The sequence below is a fragment of the Narcine bancroftii genome, chromosome 2 (assembly GCF_036971445.1).
Source record: "Narcine bancroftii isolate sNarBan1 chromosome 2, sNarBan1.hap1, whole genome shotgun sequence".
NCBI classification, from domain to species: Eukaryota; Metazoa; Chordata; class Chondrichthyes; order Torpediniformes; family Narcinidae; genus Narcine; species Narcine bancroftii.
Genome location: NC_091470.1, coordinates 101175714 through 101193756, shown reverse-complemented (window position 1 = coordinate 101193756; position 18043 = coordinate 101175714). Strand labels below are relative to the sequence as shown.

The window sequence follows — 18043 nt, the reverse complement described above, 5'->3', positions numbered from 1 at the left end:
TGTAAACGCCAGACCTTGATCTTGAATATTAAATTTTTCAAATTATTTTAATAGCTGCAATTTCTGTCTAAGTCCCAGAAACTACTACGTTAGGCTCATGGTTGCGATGAATACTCACTTTGAACTAAATGAAGTTGATGGCAGTGTTATGCTCTGCTTAAAACCACTTGCACAGTAAAACTCCTGTTGTCTTGAACTCAAACAACCACCAAAAAGAAATTCATGGCAAATAAATAGGTTTTTTAAAAAAAATGATACATAAGTTTAAAAAGGGCACACCTCACCAATCCATGTGTAATCTCAAACAACTGCAAAATTCATTTATCCATCATCTGCCAGTCCCCATAAGGTGCTGGATACCAGGTGGTTTTTTTAAACTGTATTTCTGAATTGTGAGGTGAATCTTGAATAGTGATTTAAGGGATGGCCTGGGATAAAATGATCCTTCCCTCCAATGAATGAAGGGAAAGTTTCCTAGACCTATATTTAGCACATTTTTGTACTGAAGGGTATGTATTTGAGCAATCCTTATGCTCCAAGATAAAAGGTCCTGAGTTAAATGCTAATAAAGATTTAATTAATTGTAGAAACTCCCTTTCAAATTCTGAACCAATGACAGTCGCAATTTTCATCACTAAAAGGTTAGTATTTTTCCTTCAAAGTTGCCTTTTTGTGTACCAAACTGATAAATTATGTATCTTCACCTCCTATGGATGCTGTGAGACCTGCTGAGTTCCTCTGGCATTTCTGTGCTTTTACTACAATCACAGTGTCTGCAGACTTTGGTGTTTCACCCTGTATATTTGTTTGGTTTTGACAATCTAATGCAATATCTGTTACTTTTAGGACAGGACCTTGTTGACTGTAACAGTGATGCACAACTTCCTAACTTTGGGGAGTCACAGTTGTTGGTGAACAGTGCACTTCCAGGAAATGACATTGATAAGCCTCCAGATCAAGTGGATGACACAGGAAGTCAGCTAGAGCCTGCAGCTTATGAAAATGAATGCAATATTTGGGATAATCACATCATGCCCTTTCTGGGAATCGTCCAGCTACAGGATGGAAGCTTGGTGATGTACCTCATAATGTTTCTTTTGTAAACCACTACCATGACTACAGGGCCCTCCATAAATGTTTGGGATAAAGATGCTTTTTTTTCCTTGCCTGTGTAATCAAACAATTCCCAAGTACACGTTACAGATTTTATTTCAGGATATTTGTATACATTTTGGTATAACCTGGAATAAAATCTGTGCACTTTAATCACATGGGAATTGTTTGATTACCAATTTTAAACCATGGAGCTCAGGGGCAATTTTTTTTTTTAAAGTGCATTTGTTCCAAATATTATGGACGGCTCTATATATGTAATATTACATCTGAATATTGCACAAGCATGTTCATGCGTGTGTTTAGTCAACTGGCAAGTGCAGGAAAAATAGAGGAGTGCCCATGAATTTGTAATGGAATTAGTTCTTCTTAATTGGTTCATGGTTTTAATACTTGTAGTATTGTTTTGTCCTGGTTGTAAACCATATGAAATGTTAACTTCCAGGAAGTTCTCATTTTGATGGAATCCTTTCCTTCCTTGAGAGGCAGCATCATTCTGAATCTGTGGAATTATTGTAGTACAGGAAACTATTTAGCACATTGAATCAGTGCTGACTCTTTGCAGAATTAACAACATTCCCCAGCTTTTGGTGCAGAATTATATATTTTTTAAATTAACTGTCAATTCTTTTTGAAAACTACATATATCACCTTCTTGGTGCATTCCAAATCATAGAGCTGCTTTTGTCACTTGTGGATCTTTTCCTGATCACGTTAAATTGCTTCTCCCGATCTTGAAAAGGATATAGCAGCATTGTAAATCTTCTCTGTGCCATTTTACAATGAGGACACATTACTTGATATAATCAGGAAAGATTGAAATGACTGAGGTTCTGCTCTAAATAAAATAGACCAACATAAGGAAAATGGAAAAAGCTGGAACTATATGATGTTTAACATTTAACATTTCCCACTGATGATCACAAGGAGAGAACAAAAGGGAAGGTCTGTCATTGGATAGAGAGAAGAATACAAAAGGGGATGATTTGGAACCAGATGATCGGGGGCGGGGGAGCGGGGGCGCGCTCATGAATTGTAAATGGGAGATGCGAAAATAGAAGCAAAAAATGAGCAGATATGAATGCTGGAAATTAGGTATGTGTAGTAATTATTCACTTTTGCTCCCATTTTCTGATTTCTCTCCACTGCTCTTGATTGACTTGAATATTTCAACCATTTTCTCTTTTACTTCATGTTTTGAGCATCTATAATTTGCTTTGATCATTATTTTAAGACTGCATACTGTATGAGGAAAGAAAAGTTTTCATTTGTACTGAATCAAACTTGACCATAAACATAGACATTAGTAGAACAAACTAGTGTCTGGCTTTACACTCTACAAATGTTTATCTTTCAAACACCAGAAGAATTTTTTTCACTCAATGTATGGTTAGAATGCAATGATCACAGCCCCACGGAATAGTTGACTGATTTTTTTTTTTAAGTTACCTAAACATCAGTGTTCAAAAGAAATAAATGGCTGTGCATATTAAAGGCTTATTGCATAATGAGACTGTGCATCTGGGGGTTGAATAACTTGGTTCTGTTCTGTGTAGCAAGTGAATGGCATGAGGAAGATGTCATTTATAATGTTTTGCGCAGGGTCAGTTCCTATTCTGAATTTGGCTTATTTCAATTTCAGATTTTCCAAGCAAACGAAGGCTCCAGTTCCAATGTAGCCTTTCGATTAAGTGTGGAGTAGTATAAGGTGAGCAGATGCCAATCCCATCACCCTGCCACACGTGTCATTTCACAATGGAAAGAAGATTAAAGCACAATGCTGGAGAAACTCAGCAGTGTACTTTATACCGTAAAGATACAGGCAGCAGAGTTATCTTAGCAGTTAGTGCAATGCTGTTACAGCACCAACAACTGGGTTTCAAATCCAGCACTGTCTACAAGGAGTTTGTATGTTTTCCCTGTGTCTGTGTGGATTTCCTTCAGGTATTCTGGTTTCTTCCCACCATTCAAAAATATACTGGGGTTGTAGATTAATTTGGCAGAATGGGCTTGTAGGCCGAAAGTGCTTGTTACTGTGCTGTGTGTCTAAATTTAAAAATAAAACACAAAATTAATATTCAAAATGTATACATAATCAACGTTTCGGGCTTGAGCCCTTCAATAAGGTGTGAACAAAATGTAGGCAGGCACTTTAACCTAGCAGCAGAAGAAGAGTTGAGGGGCCTTGCCTATGCAGGTTTGCAGTATGGATTGCTCCACAAAGCCAACCAAAAGGCAGCCATAGCTGGGACCCATGTGGGGTCCCATGGCTACACCTTTGATATGGAGAAAATGGGATGAGTCAAATGAAAAGTTATTAAGGGTGAGAACAAGTTTGGCCAGTCGGTAGGGGGGGTGGTGGTGGAGGGGGACTGGAAAGGGACACTAAACTTTAACATGTTGGCTGGACTTTGTTCATTGTTCATCAATGAAAGACCCTTGATCCTGGTTTCACATCCACTGTGCAGGGGGAGGAGCACAGTCCCACAGGCAGGATAAGGGAGGGACAACACAACAGCATGGGGGGGGGGGGGGGAATGGCTCTGTGAATGGAGAGGGAATGGGGTGGAGAGCTGGAGAAAAGAAGACCAGGATGGAGAAGAGGGGTGGAATGGGGAGAAGTCTAGCAGAAACTAGAGAAGTTAATGCCATCTGATTGGAGAGTGCCAGGCAGAAAATTAAGTGTTAATGGAGAGTGGCGCATGCTTCTCCCTGCCCCTTCCCTCTGCCATTTTGTTTGAGTGCCTGCCCCTTCCCTCTGCCATTTTGTTTGAGTGCCTGCCCCTTCGCTCTGCCATTTTGTTTGAGTGCCTGCCCCTTCCCTCTGCCATTTTGTTTGAGTGCCTGCCCCTTCGCTCTGCCATTTTGTTTGAGTGCCTGCCCCTTCCCTCTGCCATTTTGTTTGAGTGCCTGCCCCTTCCCTCTGCCATTTTGTTTGAGTGCCTGCCCCTTCCCTCTGCCATTTTGTTTGAGTGCCTGCCCCTTCCCTCTGCCATTTTGTTTGAGTGCCTGCCCCTTCCCTCTGCCATTTTGTTTGAGTGCCTGCCCCTTCCCTCTGCCATTTTGTTTGAGTGCCTGCCCCTTCCCTCTGCCATTTTGTTTGAGTGCCTTCCCCTTCCCTCTGCCATTTTGTTTGAGTGCCTGCCCCTTCCCTCTGCCATTTTGTTTGAGTGCCTGCCCCTTCCCTCTGCCATTTTGTTTGAGTGCCTGCCCCTTCCCTCTGCCATTTTGTTTGAGTGCCTGCCCCTTCCCTCTGCCATTTTGTTTGAGTGCCTGCCCCTTCCCTCTGCCATTTTGTTTGAGTGCCTGCCCCTTCCCTCTGCCATTTTGTTTGAGTGCCTGCCCCTTCCCTCTGCCATTTTGTTTGAGTGCCTGCCCCTTCCCTCTGCCATTTTGTTTGAGTGCCTGCCCCTTCCCTCTGCCATTTTGTTTGAGTGCCTGCCCCTTCCCTCTGCCATTTTGTTTGAGTGCCTGCCCCTTCCCTCTGCCATTTTGTTTGAGTGCCTGCCCCTTCCCTCTGCCATTTTGTTTGAGTGCCTGCCCCTTCCCTCTGCCATTTTGTTTGAGTGCCTGCCCCTTCCCTCTGCCATTTTGTTTGAGTGCCTGCCCCTTCCCTCTGCCATTTTGTTTGAGTGCCTGTCCCTTCCCTCTGCCATTTTGTTTGAGTGCCTGTCCCTTCCCTCTGCCATTTTGTTTGAGTGCCTGTCCCTTCCCTCTGCCATTTTGTTTGAGTGCCTGCCCCTTCCCTCTGCCATTTTGTTTGAGTGCCTGCTTGCATTTTGCTCATACCTTGATAAAGGGCTCAAGCCCGAAACGTTGATTATGTATCTTTAACTGTTTGACCTGCTGAGTTTCTCCAGCATCGTGTTTATTTTACTTCAACCACGGTGTCTGCGGACTTTCCTGTTTTGTTTCCAGCATCGTTGCATTCACTTACAGATAAATATCTGTCTATTCTGCAGACTTTATACATTTTAATTCTTCAGTCCATGGCTTTGAGCTATTTTCACTTTGGTACTTGCAAAACTTTTGGCATCTTGATTCTTTTGCCATCTGAGAATTATTTCTGATTTAAAACTTTATTTAGTTGAATCATTCCATCCAATTTCTCCTCTTGGAGCTGATCTGAATCTATAATCATATTTTAGAGTTATATTATCTAATATCTGTCATCATGGAATTTCCAATCTCTCTAGACAACAATGTTTTTCAAATGGTTTGCTTCCTGAAAAGAAATTGAGTATTATTATAGACAACTTCGGGATGAACACAAAAATGCTTTCAGATTTGCTGTGTGATGTAGAAGTAGGAGAAATATTACATATGCTTTTATTGAATTTGGCATGTTTAATCACATAATGAAGCTCTCCGGTTGACTGCACATGTTGCACAACAAATGTGAGGAGCCCAGGGTTTGTCTTGGTCACCAACTTTACATCCAAAGTAGAGCTCAATAGGCTTTCTTCACAAGTTCAGCCATGCTGTGTCTTTGAACTTTAAGCATATACTCACCACAGATGTCACAGAATGTCGCAGCTGTTGTGACATTGACGACACTTTTCTGCTGTATTGAATCTTCCTGAAGACGACAAATACTATTGTTCACTGTGCTATTGCTTAAAGAACATGTGCATCAACGTGTTCAATCTATAATTAATCTAATGCACAGTATCTGTACATGTGACCTGCTCTATACCCAGTCTTCGTCTATCCTGAGTAAGCACGTTCAGGCCTAAGACAATATTTGCATAGCACTAGAAGATTTAAATATGACAGGAAATCACAAAAATAAGGTGTGTGTGTGTGTGTGTGTGTGTGTGTGTGTGTGTGTGTGTGTGTGTGTGTGTGTGTGTGTGTGTGTGTGTGTGTGTGTGTGTGTGTGTGTGTGTGTGTGTGTGTGTGTGTGTGTGTGTAGTACATGATAGGGCATTTTAAGGCAATTTTTCTGATCAGCAGCCCAAAATCCATAAAATGTACTCAAAGTTTTCATGAAACAAAATCTTCATTGTCCAGTGTAATCTGTGGCCCACGTGCGACCCCAGGCTCTCAGCAATGTGGTTGGCAAAACACGTTGATCAAGAGCAATAACTGGTGCCTCCTTGTGGCAAATTAATTAAAAAAACTCCAATTGAAATTTCTTTTTATAACTTTGAGAAGATTATGAAAACTTTGTTTGTTTAATATTGTCCATTTACTTATGCCATGGATTTAAGAAATCCAACTTCAAAACTTGTAACAACAATCTTGACTTGAAAAACTGGTCCCTGGGAATTTAGTGTAACAGATAGCCATATACTGTATGCGCTTGTATAAAAGTCAACTTCCCTATTTTTGGCCCCTGTCCATCCAAGCTGCTGATGTCTTGGACTCTCACCTAGGTCCCAGCCACCCCTCATCCAAGCTCTCAACATCCCGCCCACAGAACCTGCACAAGTCCTGACCACCCACCCATCTGAACTCCCGACACCCCAAACGATGCAGGTACTTACTGCAGTCAAAAGTAATATGCATGTAATAGTTAATCTCCTAAATTTTACCCTAAAAATTGGTCCACAAAATTTCATTATTACATTTCTCTCTCTCTCTCTCTCTTGTCAGATACTTCATTTAACTTCTTTCTCATTTAATTTTGTTACAGATTCTAAGATGATTTGACAAGGAAAATGTGTTTGGACCAAAGGCAATGTATAATATTGTTAAAGACTGAACTGTAAATGTGAAATAAGCAACATTAAACAAGAGCATTAATTCATTTTGAAGTACGTGGTCTATTTGGTTGGATGGTAAATCAAGCTTCATCAATTTTGGAATTAAAACACAAAAATCTGTAGTCACCATGATTGAAGTAAAAATTCAATCTGGAGAAACACAGCAAGTCAAACTGAATCCTTTATGTTGCAAAGGTAAAAATGTGATCACACCTTTCTCTCTTTCCCACTCCCCCCCTTTTTTTTTGTTTGGATGCCTGCCAACATTTTCCATACCTTGATGAAGGGCTCAAGCCCGAAACATCGGTTATGTATTTTTACCTTTGCTACATAAAGGACCTGCTGAATTTCTCCAGTGTTGTGTTTTTACTTAATCAGTTTTGGTTCTTGGATTGTTTTGAGGTTATGGCAGAATGTTTTCATCTTCAAAGCATTAACCTTGGAGTTTGGCTCACTGCAGGTGGTTTGCGTGGCCCCGGAATAAAGTCAACTAGAATAAAATGGAATGGATGATCTTTTGTATACTACTTCTGATTTCAGTCATCAATCAATGCAATTTGTGCCCACCTCCAGTTTCACAACCCATCTTGCCAAAAGTAGTGTTCATGCTTGGGCAATTATCTTCACATTTTAAGTCGATGAGCCTTCTAGAACATATGGTGGTTTTGATTTAATTGCAAAACCATGACAACAGCAAGTGTCGCTGACAAATGGGAAGACTGCACACACTAGCCAGTCTCCCTGCCATCTCCAGCTCTCAAGGTGCAACTTCAGGTGCTCATTTAAATGCTGCACACGTCCAAGATTAATGTTAAATTAAAAGGGCTCATGAGTGAGTGTGTCTCTGTCTCCTTTCCTCTAGCTCTCTACAGCCCTTTTTATGGTGAACCCCCACATTATAGCCGGCTCCAGTTTTAAAAAAAAAGGCAAATTTACCTTTTATAGTGATGACCTTTAAGGTGGATCCCGCGGTGCGTTTGTGTCGAGCTGAGGGAGGCAGGGCATGTGACCTAAAACATACACGCCAAAGAAGGGAAAGTGGCCTCTACTCAGATGGTGACCAAAGAGCCGGTAAGAATGCCAGTGGAGATCTGTGCAAGCAATCTTAGGACTCGGCCAGATCTCCTGCGCAATGTAATCACCTCTATTAACCATATGGGCTTTTTAAAAATCCGTGCTCCTGGGTTGTGGGCTGACGGCATCATCGTGATGTCATAGGCCCTCCCCTTTAGAGCCGCTTTCCTTTTACAGAGGTGGTGGAGTGACATCACTCCACCTCTGTTTACCCCCCCCAGGGCAGATGGAAGATGAAGCAAGTTCGACCAGTCGATCCACCTTCGGACCTTTTTATGGAGGTAAGTGAAATGATTTAAAGACTGAGAATATCTGTCTTTACAATCACTTTCTTTCCACTATAGAAGGGGTTTTTCTCTCTTCTTTCCCCTGTCTCCACACCCAGTCAATTATCACCTTTCCTGTCCTATTATTTCCACTTATGGCCTTTTGCCTGTGCCCATTCAGGCACCTGTCTGCTTTTTTACTTAGACCTGAAGCATCAATAATGTTTCTTTACCTCCAATGGATGAACTTCTACAGAAGTGTGTTGGAGAGTGTGTTGACCAGCTACACCCTGGCCTGGTCTGGGGACACCAGTATCCCTGAGTGTAAAGCCCTGCAAAAGATGGTGGATGCAGCCCAGGACATCACGGGTAAAACCCTTCTCACCATCTATGGGGAAAGCTGCCATCGGAGAGCAGCAGCAATCATCAAGGATCCACACCACCCTATTTTTTTTTTAAAGAATATATGGAATCAGTAAAAGAATGGCAATCACAAGAATTTAGTGAGATAAAAAGAATAAAAAGTACAGAAGAAAAAATGAATAGATTAGAGAGGGTCATGTCAGATATAGGAAAAAGAGTAGACAAGGTGGAAAAACAAGAAACAGCCGTAGAAATGGAAGTCGAGGACTTAAAAAAGAAATTAGAAGAATCTAATAAAAAAGTTAGAGACACAAGAGCTGTTAGCTCAGAAGATAGATATAATGGAAAATTATAATAGAAGAAATAATATAAAGATAGTGGGCCTTATGGAAGATGAAGAAGGCAAGAATACGAGAGAATTTATAAAAGATTGGATCCCCAGGGTCCTAGGAAGACCAGAATTATAGGAAGAAATGGAAATAGAAAGGGCACATAGAACATTAGCCCCTAAACCACAACAAAAACCAACATCCATTTTAGTAAAATTCCTAAGATATACAACAAGAGAAAATATATTGGAGAAAGCAATGAAGAAAATAAGAGAAGACAAAAAGCCACTGGAGTACAAAGGTCAAAAAATTTTTTTCTATCCAGATACAAGTCTTGAACTCCTGAAGAAGAGGAAGGAGTTTAATACAGCAAAAGCAATCCTATGGAAAAAAGGATATAAATTTATGCTAAAGTACTCAGCGGTACTTAAAATATTTATTCCAGGGCAGCAAACAGACTATTCTCGGATCCGGAGGAAGCACGAAAATTTGCAGAACAACTACAAAACAGACAGAGATGAAGACATGTAACGAGAGCAAAAATGACCATGAACTATATGTATGTGTGTATATGGGTATATATATATATATATGTGTGTGTGTGGGTATGTACATGTGTGTACATGAGTGTATCCGTATTTAAAAGAAAATATATAGAGTATAGATAAGAATTAATAAGGGAAAGAAAGGGAAGAGAGGAAGTAAGGAGGGAATTAAAAGAGTGACCTTTGTTGTATATGAAAATTAAGATCTTTTCTGGGGGGGGCTGGGTGGGGAGGAGTTACAGTCAATGCGAAATCAGTTGACGCTTGTGAGTGAATTCGCAAATCCAAATGGAGAGGGGAGATGTGGTTGCCCGACAAGGGATAAAGGGCAACTCAGGAAGGGGAGGGGATAGTGGGGTTAAAGAAATTTTAGACAGGAGAATGAGGGAAATGTTGTCTTATAAAGTGTTCAAAAAAAGAAAGCAGAAATGGATAAGAAGGAAAGGTGATGATGAGGAAACGGAAAGGAAAGATAAACAAAGTATGAAATGGCCATGTTGAACTATATGACTTTAAATATTAATGGAATACATAACCAAATCAAAAGGAAGAAACTGCTAAATTTACTGAAAGAAAAACTTGATATAGCATTCGTGCAAGAAACACACTTAACTGAAGTGGAGCACAAGAAATTAAAGAGAGATTGGATAGGACATGTAATAGCAGCATCATATAATTCAAAAGCTAGAGGAGTAGCTATATTAATCAGTAAAAATGTACCAATTAAAATAGAAGAGGAAATAATAGATCCAGCAGGGAGATATGTAATGATAAAATGTCAGATATATTCGGAATTTTGGAATTTGCTCAATGTATATTCACATAATGAAAAAGATCAAAAATTTATGCAAGAAATTTTTTTGAAGATAGCAGACACGCAAGGGAACATACTAATAGGAGGGGATTTCAACCTTAATTTGGATTCAAACATGAATAAAACTGGGAAAAAAAATTAACAGAAAGAACAAAGTTACCAAATTTATAATTAAAGCGATGCAAGAAATGCAACTTTTGGATATATGGAGGAAATAACACCCAAACGAAAAGGAATATTCATATTATTCGGGTAGACATAAAACATACTCAAGAATAGACCTATTCCTGTTATCAGCTCGTATGCAAGACAGAGCAAGAAAAACAGAATATAAAGCTAGAATATTATCGGACCACTCACCCCTGATATTGTCAATAGAGTTAGAGGACATCCCTCCAAGAATGTATAGATGGAGATTAAACTCCATGCTACTTAAAAGGCAGGATTTTAGAGAATTCATTGAAATACAAATTAAAATGTACTTTGAAATAAATATGGAATCAGTGAAAGATAAGTTTATACTATGGGACGAAATGAAAGCGTTCATCAGAGGGCAAATAATAAGTTATGTAACCAAGATGAAGGACTACAATCAGGAAACAGAGCAGTTGGAAAGGGAAATAGTAAATATAGAAAAAGAATTAGCAATGAAGGAAGACACAACTAAAAGAAGAGAATTGGCAGATAAAAAAATAAAATATGAAACACTATAAACATATAAGGTGGAGAAGAACATAATGAAGACAAAACAGAAATATTATGAACTAGGAGAAAAAATGCACAAAATTCTAGCATGGCAGCTTAAGACAGAACAAACTAAGAGAATGGTATTGGCATCAAGGAAAAAAGACAAACAAATCACATATAATCCAATGGAGATTAATGAAAACTTCAGAGAATTCTACGAACAATTATACCAAACTGAAAACGAAGGGAAAGAAGACAAAATAGATGAATTTTTAACTAAAATTGAACTACCGAAATTACAAACAGAGGAACAAAATAAATTAACAGAACCATTTGAAATAGTAGAAATACAAGAGATAATAAAAAAACTACCGAATAATAAAACACCAGGAGAAGATGGATTCCCAATAGAATTCTATAAAACATTTAAAGACTTATTAATTCCTTCCCTCCTGGAAGTAATCAACCAGATTGATAAAACACAAAGCTTACCAGATTCATGCAAAATAGCAATAATTACAGTAATACCAAAGACAGGGAAAGATCCATTAGCACCAGCATCATATAGACCAATATCTCTACTTGACACAGATTATAAGATAATAGCTAAACTATTAGCAAACAGATTGGCCGACTATGTACTAAAAATAGTAAATCTAGACCAAACTGGATTTATTAAAAAAAGATGAACAACAGACAATATCTGTAAATTTATTAACTTAATAAAGCACCAACAGTAGCGGTTACTTTAGACGCAGAGAAGTCCTTTGACAGAGTAGAATGGAATTATTTATTCAAAGTACTACAAAAATTCAGCCTACCAGAGAAATATATTAATTGGATTAAAGCATTATATAAGGGGTCATTGGCGAAAGTGACAGTAAATGGATATATATCAAAACAATTTAACTTAAGCAGATCAACAAGGCAGGGATGCCCACTATCGCCCTTATTGTTCGCGTTAGCCATAGAACCACTAGCAGAACTGATAAGAACAGAAAATAAAATAAAAGGGATAAAAATAAAAGACAAGGAATATAAAATCAGTTTATTTGCAGATGACGTTATAGTATACTTAACAGAACCAGAAATATCAATAAAAGAATTACATAGGAAATTGAAGGAATCTGGAGAAGTGTTGGGATACAAGATTAACACAAATAAAAGTGAAGCAATGCCAATGAATAATGCGGATTTCTCAAAATTTAAGAAAGAATCACCATTCAGATGGCAAATGCAAGCAATGCGATACCTAGGTATATAAATAAATAAAAACCTTGGCCATCTATATAAACTCAATTATTATCCACTAATGAAAAAATTACAGGACGACTTAGAGCATTGGAAAGACTTACCACTATCACTAATAGGAAGGATAAACTGTATTAAAATGAATATTTTTCCAAGGATACAATACCTATTTCAGGCATTGCCAATACACTTGACAGAGAAATTCTTCAAGGAGTTAAAGAAAATAATAAGGAAATTTTTATGGAAAGGGGGGAAACCAAGGATAGCACTAGATAAATTAACAGAATGGTATAAACAAGGAGGCTTACAACTACCAAACTTTAAAAATTATTATAGAGCTGCACAATTAAGATAACCTATCAGATTTTTATCAAACAAGGGAAAAGCCAGATTGGACTAGATTAGGGGAGAAGATACCCGAACATATATTATATAAATGGGATGAAAAATTGGTACAATGTAGGAATTCTCCAGTATTACATCATCTGCTCAACATTTGGAAGAAGATTCATGTAGAAAGGAATAAAACAAATTACCAACTACCAAAACTAATACTGATGCAAAATCAGCTAATCCCTTTTACAATAGATAACCTTTCCTTTAGAGAATGGGAGAAAAAAAGGATCAAAAGAATAGAAAATAGTTTTTCGGGAAATAAACTATTATCCTTTGAACAATTGAAGGATAAATATAATATAACTTACGATACAATGTTGGCATACTACCAACTGAAATCCTACTTGAAGGACAAGTAGGACAAGAGGGGGGGAGAGGAGAAGGGGGGAGAGAGAAGGGGGAGAGAATGGGGGGAGAGAATGGAGGGGGGAGAGAAGGGGAGGGAGAGAAAGGGGGGAGAGAATGGAGGCTAAAGATGAGCATTCAGTGGTACAAGGACAGTTTCTTCTCCTCTGCCATCAGATTCCTGAATGAATAATGAACCAAACACTGCCTCACTTTGACTTTTTCTTACTCTGTTCATTTATTTTCTGTTCGGTGGTTTTTATATAAATGCTTGCAGCTGCAAAGGACCGAATTCCGTGACGTGATCCTGTCAATAAATTCTGAGCCTGAGCGAAGTGGGAGGGTGTGGGACACGCCCTGTGCAGCAGGCGGGTGCCCCGGTCGGGACCCCCCCCCCCCCCCCCCCCCCCCATTCCTCCTTTCATTCTTCCCCGCTCCCAACAGAGGGCGCGGCGGTCCCGGAGCGGTGGAGGGGCTGCAGCAAGCCGAGCCGGCGGGCAATGCCAGCCTCTGATGCAAACAGGTGCATCGGGGCCGCCTGCGAACTGCGGGAGCGTCGCCTCCGTCTGGGGAGTGAGCGCAAGGTTGCGGGGCTGCGGGCGCGTCGCTGGGCTTCCAATGCGGAGTCACGGACGCTTCCTCCGGACGGACGGGCGAAGGGAACCTCGCTGCTGATTGTATTCTCGCCAGATTCTGCATTTTCGAGGACAGCGCATTATTCGGTGAGGCTGCTTGTGTTGTCTTATCCCACGGTGGTCGACGTTGCTGAGGCGTGTCCGTGAATCTCCGCTCATGTTTCTTTCCAGGGGATGATGCAGGACGCATTTTGCAACCTCAGTTGCCTTTGCGGGTACTAACTTTTGGAATGCATGGATGGGGTTTAAATGCTGATTCATTATTCGACAGGGGTGGGTGGGGGGGGATTGAATTTTATCCCTTTGGCACGGTGGCTGGACTAACATGCTATTGTTTGTGGAGTGGGTTGGGTTATAATCTGCAGAGGGACCCTTGGACCCATTGAGCGCCGGTCTTTGTTGAACAAGATCCTTGAAACAAATGATCTTTTGCTCTACCTGTCTGCTCGGTCACACAATGCTGGGAAATAACACAACCAGAGTGTGTACATTTTATTTGCCGTGCATAAAATATCTTGCAAAGAAATGACCCTCTGTACATTATTTAAAAAAGCTAATGATAAAGTAAGATTCTGCGTTAAAACTACGGGAGAGAGAGAAGAGAAAGAGGGGAAAAAATAATCTAGGTTCTTAAAACAGGCGTTTCCTTAACATTCGTCAGAATAGGCTTGGGTTACGTTGGGGCTGCGTTCGATACTCGGTCACCCACACCACTGGGTACCCACACGCCAGGAAGAGAACTCCTCGACCCTGGGACGTGGGAAGGAGGAGGAGGTGGCGGAAAAAAAACGGAAGGCAACCATGAATCATTCCCTTCTATCAACTGGAACCGCATCCAGCGTTTCTTTCGAGATTTTATAAAACATTTCTTTCATTTGTAGCCGCGAAACCTGGCTGCAGAGCGAGTGTGCGAAGTGGGGCAATGGGTTCTCCGAGGCAAATTGTCACTGGGCGAAAGGCAGATGTTGCCAGATGGTCGTTCAACGCAGTTGCTTTGACTATAATATCCTCCTCTCGGAGCTGGGTATTGGAATGTCATATTGTTACCCTGGACTCAAAGCACATTGCTGGAGAAACGGTGCACTTTATGTAGCAAAGATAAAAGATACATCATCAATGTTTCGGGCATCAAACCGTTGCTACATAAAGGACATTGTTTGACCAGCTGAGTTTCTCCAGCATCGTCAACCTGCAGACTTTCGTGTTTTACTCCATGTTACCCTGGATCTTTATATGGTGAAAGGCTGATCGTAGACTCTTGCGCAGTTACTGCAGCAGCTGTGGGAGAACTGCCCAGAACAATGAACATACATCAGTTGATTTATATTGTACAACAATTGATTGTTCTGTTCCAGGAGTCTGCCATCCATTGCAATGAGATTTGAATGGAACTGCTCATGCAGTTTTGTGCCAAGTGAAGCCACTCTTATCTGATTTCACAGCGTGTTATTAGATGTACTGAAAGGTTGTAAAAGTATCTTGGTTTAGGTAGCACTCAAAAAAAATCTTGTTTACAAATGGAAAATGCAATGATATGTGTGGTCATATTTAGTTTAAGATTGTTGTTAAAATGTGTGTCTATTTGGTTTGAAGAACATTGTGGTAGTGTTTAGTTCCCATACAGAGTTGATACTATCTCAATACAAGAAAGATATTTCAAAAATATTCTGGCGATCATTTCTTTCTCCTCATCCCATGCAAGCTTACACCTTTGTTACAATTGGTCATTTTTGAACTCCAGAGACATGGATTTCCCCATCCCCATTGTTACATCTCAGCTGCTCAGCCCCAGCTCGTGTCTTACTCAAATTTTCCTTAATGCACTTGCCGAACCAAAAAATTCAAGCTTGAAATTTCAGTGGGCCCCAGTTTCAGCTCAGGGGTCAGATTCTCAAGACTCAGAATTTATTGTCACGAGCAAGTCATGAAATTTGTTGTTTTGCGACAGCATCATGGGGCAAACATTTATATAAACCACCCTACAAAAATAAATAAAAATAGTGCATGAAAAGTCAAAGTGAGGCAGTGGCTTTGGTTCATTGATGGCAAATAACTGCCTGACTTTGAATTTTCAATACTCCTTGTGCAAAGATCTCCAATGGTACAAGGACTCCTTTTCAGGTAATATCCCCTTGTTCCACAGCAGAGAAAATAATTCCACTACCAATACTGTCAAATCTTTTCAACATTTTAAGCCACCTTAACTAGATCATCCCTTAATCTTGTGTGGTTGAGGGGATATATGCCTGGACCTGGCAGGGCTGTTTCAGTGAGTTAACCCCTTCAACCATGAAAACGTTCTGTTGAAGCAGCTTAGAAATACTTCCTGAAGTGGAATGTCTGGATTTAATTAGAACTGGAACATGCTCGATGTGCCATTGGCCTCTGTCAGTGTGTGCATCTAATTAAATGCAGTGTGCCAGATGAGGTCTTAGCAGAGACTGTCCAATTGTAGCACTTCTTAGTATTCAGCCCCTTTAAATTGAGTTCTAACTTTCTATTGGCTTTTATAATTAAATTGTACTGGGGTTTATAGTTTTTAGCAACCAAGAAAGACTTGCATTTGTGGAGTGCCTTGTACAATCTCTATTTTCCAACAGTAACCTCTTCATTGCCTGTAATGTGGGAAATGCTGTGGCCAATTTGTACCAAGCAACAGTGTAAATATGGTCAGGTGTTCTGGTTCAATAGCAGCTAGATGAATAAATATCGGGGAAAGTGACAATATAAAACTCAAAGGTTTTTACTCTGAGCAACATGCCATGCTAACAGAACACAGCAGGACAGGCAGCCTTCATTAAAGGCAGTAGATCAGTGGTTCTCAACCTTTTTCTTTCCACTCACGTACTACTTTAAGTAATCCCTCTGCCATCGGTGCTCTGTAAGGGATTGCTTAAGGTGTGATGTGGGTGAAAAGAAAAAGTTTGAAAACCGCTGTTTTAATCATCCCTCATTGACTCGTTATGTGCACGGTTTCAGAACTCCAAAGGGAATGGGCCAATTATCATTTTTCTCAAGCAAAATATTTCAGTAACAATTGGGTCCAGAGCAGTGATTCTCAACCTTCCCACCCTCATCGCACCTTAAGCCATCCCTTACTAATCACAGAGCACCGATGGCATAGGGATTACTTAAAGTGAGATGTGAGTGGAAAGAAAAAGGTTGTGAATAGACCAATGGTTCTCAATCTTTTTTTTTCCACTCACATACATGCATCATTAAGAATCCCTTACTCATCACAGAGCACCTATGGCATAGGGATTACTTAAAGTGAGATGTGAGTAGAAAGAAAAAGGTTGCGAATAGACCAATGGTTCTCAATCTTTTTTTTTCCCACTCACATACATGCATCATTAAGAATCCCTTACTAATCACAGAGCTCCTATGGCAAAGGTGGTGAGTTGAAAAAAAGGTTGAGAACCTCTGAAATAGACAGTCATTGTTTCAGGCCAAAACCCTTTGAAATGAATATCCTTGAAGCAGATTAATCCAGGGAATAGACCAGGGAGTAGCAAAAGTCCATCCAAATGTTGAAAGGAGAGGGGAGGGGAAGGTGTGCCTGATAGTGAAAGATGATCCAGTGACTGAGGGGGCTGGTGGAATGGAAACCACATTCCGGGCACCAGCAGCTCTGATGATGTTATTTTGGACACAGTGTTGGCAGTGCTCTGAGCATTTTCATGGATCAAATGATAGATAGCTGGCCCTTGGATGCCACTGGGGACAGCCTCATCGTTGTCGGCGTGCAGGCTGCAATCTTTTCCCTTTTGCATTTATCCAAAAGGAAGCTGGAGGAGTGCCATCTCGACTTCTCCTGAGGAATGTTACACCCTTCTGGAATCGATGGAGCCATTTTAAATCAGCAGCCTTTGAAGAGGCTGTGCTGTATGTAATATCACCCACCTCCAATGTCAACTCAGTTTCTCTCTATTGAGGCTGCTTGGCCTGGTGAGTATTTCCAACATGGTGTTTTATTTCAGATATTCTGCATCTGCCATTTTTTTTTGTCTCACTGTTTATTTTCACTCTACCCTCATTCAGCTCTCTCTGTTTACACCCTCCTCCTCCTGACTGACAACCTGTGACTAACAATCCTTCACCACTCAGAAGACACCAACACATCCAAAGTTATTCAGTTTCTCCCCTTGGCTGCATCTTGTTTTCTAACTTCTGACAAAAGGACACCCCGATCTCTTTTTTTCTCTCTCTCCACACAAACTGCCCGACCTGCTGAGTAAAATAAGAAACATAAAAACTAGCAAGAGGAGGCTGTTAAATCCTTTGAGCCTGTTTTGCCATTCATCAGGGCCACGATCTTTGCCAAGTCCTATTATTCTTTTCATGTATTCTCTGCATTTTCCATTTTTATTTCATATTTCCCATGCTCAACATCGACGTATTTATCGAAAAAGGTCTCACCTCCTTGAGTGAATATCTGCTGCCATCTTTTCAGTCCAGTGGGTTCAAGGGATGGCTGTTCCATTGGACTAGAAGTCAGCGGTCATTAATCACCAATC

At 40.3% G+C, this 18043-nt stretch overlaps 1 protein-coding gene across 1 annotated transcript in view; it reads left to right on the top strand.

Moving 5' to 3' along the window:
• Window positions 1-13409: 13409 nt before the first annotated feature.
• Window positions 13410-18043, top strand: part of add2 (adducin 2 (beta)) — a 101969-nt gene continuing 97335 nt past the window's right edge. The window contains exon 1 of the mRNA XM_069917724.1: window positions 13410-13613. The gene's annotated coding sequence lies outside the window, so the exon portion shown is untranslated. The remainder of the gene's footprint in view (window positions 13614-18043) is intronic.